Source organism: Vicugna pacos, unplaced genomic scaffold (assembly GCF_048564905.1).
Source record: "Vicugna pacos unplaced genomic scaffold, VicPac4 scaffold_19, whole genome shotgun sequence".
Lineage (NCBI taxonomy): Eukaryota > Metazoa > Chordata > Mammalia > Artiodactyla > Camelidae > Vicugna > Vicugna pacos.
Genome location: NW_027328740.1, coordinates 23,436,826 through 23,442,207, shown reverse-complemented (window position 1 = coordinate 23,442,207; position 5,382 = coordinate 23,436,826).

The window sequence follows — 5,382 nt, the reverse complement described above, 5'->3', positions numbered from 1 at the left end:
GCTGATTTCACAACACAAATACTACAGAACAGAAGGGAGTGGCAAGATATATTCAAACTCCTGAATGAAAAAAAATGATATACCCATGGATACTTTAACCAGCAAGGCTATCCTCTATGGTAGAAGGAGACATAAAAAATTTCACAGACAAGAAAAAGCTACAAGAGTTTAGCAACACTAGACCCATGCTAAAAGAAATATTGAAAGCCTACTCTAAAAAGAAAAGCAGCAGGATGCTACAGAAATGTGAAACTCACAGCTGGAATGGTGATAACTCATAAACTACAAATAAAATAAACACAAAATTTTTAAACAAGACATAGAAATCATTGACAGTGGGAGAGGGAGGCAGGAAAATAGAGAATTTCTTTGGGGGGGTCTTTCCTTTTAAAATATTTTGTTCTCAGTAGGATGTATTTGAGATCATGTTACTATCAGTTTAATAAAATCAATTATACTAATGTTCTAATAGACTATATAAAAGTGCAAAAACAAGACAAAAACATATTCAGGGAGTCACTAAAATTAAATAATTTTCATGATAATATAAAGAAAAATGACCAAACCAAAAAAGGAAGATCAAATGAACAAAGAGGAAATACCAAATCAACTTCAAAGATAAGGCGAAAATGGCAATAAACACAAACATATCATAGGTATATTAAATGTTAATGGACTAAATGTTCTAGTCAATGTCATTGAGTGGCAGACTGGATAGTATAGCAAGAACCTTCAATATGCTGCATACAAGAGACCCACCTCAGCGAGAAGGAAAAATATAGATTGAAAGTGAAAGGATGGAAAAGGGTATTCCATACAAATGGAAAAGCCAAAAAAGCAGTTGTTGCAGTACTGACTTCAGACAAAAGACACTAAAACAAAGGCCACAAAGAAAGATAAAGAAGGATATTTTATAATGATTGATGGAGTGATACAGATGAGGATATCACACCCTTTAATACACAGGCAACAAATAGAGGACTACCTAAGTACATGAAATAATTAATGACAGATATAAAGGGGGATAGTGATGGGAATCTAATCATTGTTGGAGATTTCAAAACTACAGTAACATCACTGGACAGATCATCGAGATAGAAAATAAATTAAACAACAGAGAAGTTAAATGATACAATAGAAATATTACACTTGGTGGATATTTTCAGAGCATTGCACCCCCCACAAAATAGTACATACAATCTTTTCAAGTGCACGTGGACATTTTCCAGGATTCATTATATACTTGGGCACAAAAGAAACCTCAGCAACTTTAAGAAGATAAAAATTACCTCAAGCATCTTTACTGACCACAATGTCATGAAGCTAGAAATCAACAACAGAGAAACAAAGGAGAACAAAAGGAAAACATGGGGATTAAACAATATGTTATTAAAAAAATATGGGTGAAAAAAGAAATCAATGCTGAAATGAAAATATACCTTGAGACAAAAGAAAATGAAAGCAAAACCACACAAAATTTATGGGACACAGCAAAAGCAGTGTTGAGAGGTGAGGTTATAGCAATACAGGCCTTTCTCAGAAAAGAAGAACAACCACAAATAAACAATTTAACCCATCAGGAGAATGAACTAGAAAAAGGAGAAAAAAAAACCTAAAGGCAGCAGAAGGAAGGAAATCATCAATATTGGGGAGGAAATAAATAAAATAGAGTTTAAAAAGACCATAGGAAAAATTCAACCAATCCAAAGGCTGGCTTTTTGAAAAAGTAAGTAAAATCGACAAACCTCCGGCCAAACTCAAAAACAAGAAAAGAGAGAAAGCACAAATTGCCAAAATATGAAAGGAGAAGGTAGAATTTACAATTAATAAATACAGAATATCATATGAGAATATTATGAAAACTATATTAAACCAAACTGGATAACCTAGAGGAGATGGACAAGTTTCTGGAAACATACTGTCCATCAAGACTAAATCAAGAAGTAACTGACCACTTCAACAAACTGAGCACTAGAAATGAAATCAAAATAACAATATAAAACCTCCCTACAAATAACAGTCCAGGACCGGACGGCTTCACTACAGAATTCTACCAAACATGCATAGAAGAACTCATACCAGTCCTTCTCAAACTCTTCCAGAAAATTGAAAAAGAAGGAATACTCTCAAAGTCATTCTATGAAGCCACAATCACCCTGATACCACAATCAGGCAAAGACAATACGAAACAAAACAATTATAAGCCAATATCACTGATGAACACAGACGCCAATATCCTCACCAAAATAGTAGCGAAAAGAACCCAAAAACACAGAAAAAATATTATGCATCATGACCAAGTGGGGATCATGCCAGAGACACAGGGGTGGTCCAACATATGCAAATTAATCAATGTAATACAGCACATCAACAAGAGAAAAGACCAAAACCACATGATAATCTCAATAGATGCAGGAAAAGCATTTGATAAAATTCAACACACACTTATGATAAAAAATGTCACAAATTGGGCATAGAGGCAACATATCTCAGCATCATAAGAGCTATAGATTACAAACCTACAGCCAGCATGTACTGAATGGTGAGAAAGTCAAAATCTTCACACTAAAATCTGGGACAGTAAAAGGATGGATACTATCACCATTCCGACTCGACATAGACTGGGAAGACCTAGCCACAGTAATCAAACAAGAGAAAGAGGTAAAAGGAATGCAAATTTGAAAGTAAGTGGTAAAAGTCTCACTATATGCAGAAAATATGTTACTATATATAGAAAACCGTACAAAATCCAGACAAAAACTACTACAGCTGATCGAAGAATTCAGCAATGTAGCAGGTTACAAGATTAAGTTTAAAAAATCAGTGGCATTTCTTAACGCTAACAATTCAGATAATACTATAGAACTGCAGTCAACATGACAGCATTGTATTGGTAGGAAATTATACATATAGGCCAATGGAACTGAATTGAGAGCCCAGAAATAATCCCACCAACTTTTGGTCAATTAATCTTTGACAAAGGAGGCAAGAAAATACAATGGAAGAGAGACTGTCCCTTCAGCAACTGGTGTTGGGAAAACTGGACAGCGGCATGTAAATCAATGAAGCTAGAACACTCCCAATGAAGGTAGAACACCATACACAAAATAAACTCAGAATGGAACAAAGACTTATACATAATACAAGATACAATAAACTTCCTAATGGAAAATATACGCAAAAGAGTATCTGACATACGTCTCATAAATTTTCTTGAAGAAAAAATAAAAGCAAGGATAAACAAATGAGACTTAATGAAGCTTACAAGCTTCTGCACAGCAAAGAAACTGGAAGTAAAACAAAAAAAAACTTACAGAATGGAAAAAATTCTGAATATGAAACCGACAAAGACTTGATCTCCAGAGTATATAAGCAGCTCATCCAACTGAATAAGAAAAAATAAATCACCCAATGCAAAAACTGGCAGAAGACCTAAACAAGAAATTTTCCAAGGAAGACATACAAATGATCAAAAGGCACATCAGAAAATGCTCAATATCACTGATTGTCAGAGAAATGCAAATCAAAACTACAATGAGGTATCACCTCACACCAGTCAGAATGGCCACCATTCATAAATCCACAATGACAAATGCTGGAGAGGCTGTGGAGAAAAGGGAATCCTCCTTCACTGCTGGCGGCAATGCAGATTGGTCTGGCAAGGGTGGAAAACAGGATGAAGATTACTCAAAAACCTAGGAATAGACTTACCATATGACCCAGGAAACCCACTCCTGGCCATAAATCATGAAGGAACCGTAGTTCAGGATGACACCTGCACATCAATGTTCATAGCCAGCACTATTTACAATAGCCAAGACATGGAAACAGCCTAAATATCCATCGACATTTGACTAGATAAAGAAGAGGTGGTATATTTATACAACGGGATACTGGTCAGCCATATAAAGCGAAAACATAACGCCATTTTCAGCAACATGGATGGTCCAGGAGAAAATCAGTCTAAGTGAAGTAAGCCAGAAAGAGAAAAAAATATACCATATTAGATGGCTCATCAGTGGAATCAAAAAACAAAACAAAACAAGACAAAAAAAGGACAAATACAGAACAGCAATAGACTCGCAGACATAGAATACTAGCTTTTGTTAGCCAAGGGGGCGGGGTGTGGGAAGGGATAGACTGGGAGGTCTAAATTGTAGAATAGATAAACAGGAATGTACTTTATAGCACAGGGAAATATATAAAAGTTCTTACGGAAGCCCACAGTGGAAAAAATGGGACAAAAAATGTATATTTGTTCATTGTAACTGCAAAACTGTGCTCTACACTGGGATTGGAGGCAGTTTGTAAAATGACAGTAAATCAATAAAGAAAATTTAAAAAAATTAAAAAACATGTTCCTAAATATTACAGGTGTAAATATACATTAGAGAGAAAAAGAAAACTATGAAAAAAGTGCAGTAAAACCGAAGATTTTTTTTGTTTTTTTTAAGATAAACAAAATAAAAAAGCCTCTAGGTACGTGCATCATGAAGAATAGAGAGATGCCCCAAACAAATTAAGTAAGATATAAAAGATGAGAAATAACAATTGTTACCTCAGATATACAAAAAAGGGATCATTTTGTCAACACTTACATTCGAATAATCTTGACAAATTTGAAGAAATAGACAAATGTCTAGAAAGAGACAGAAATAAGGAGAAACAAATAATTTGAACAAACTGCTTTCTAGATGAAAGAATCTGCATTTAAAAAAATCGTTAAATAGAAGTGCAGATTTTTTTACATTTTTTATGGATTCATAATCATTTTACAGTGTTGTGTCAAATTCAAGTGTTCAGCACAATTTTTCAGTCATTCATGGACATATACACACTCATTGTCACTTTTTTTCTCTGTGATTTATCATAACATTTTGTGTATATTTCCCTGTGCTATACAGTGTAATCTTGTTTATCTATTCTACAATTTTGAAATCCCAGTCTATCCCTTCCCACCCTCTACCCCCCCCCGGTAACCGCAAGTATGTATTCTCTGTCCATGAGTCTATTTCTGTCCTGTATTTATTCTTTGTTTTTGTTTGTTTGTTTGTTTTTGTTTTTTAGATTCCACATATGAGCAATCTCATATGGTATTTTTCTTTCTATTTCTGGCTTACTTCACTTAGAATGATATTCTCTAGGAGCATCCATGTTGCTGCAAATGGCATTATGTTGTCGGTTTTTATGGCTGAGTAGTATTCCATTGTATAAATATACCGCCTCTTCTTTATCCAGTCACCTGTTGATGGACATTTAGGCTGTTTCCGTGTCTTGGCTATTGTAAACAGTGCTGCTATGAACATTGGGGTGCAGGTGTCATCCTGAAGTAGATTTCCTTCTGGGTACAAGCCCAGGAGTGGGATTCCTGGGTCGTATGGT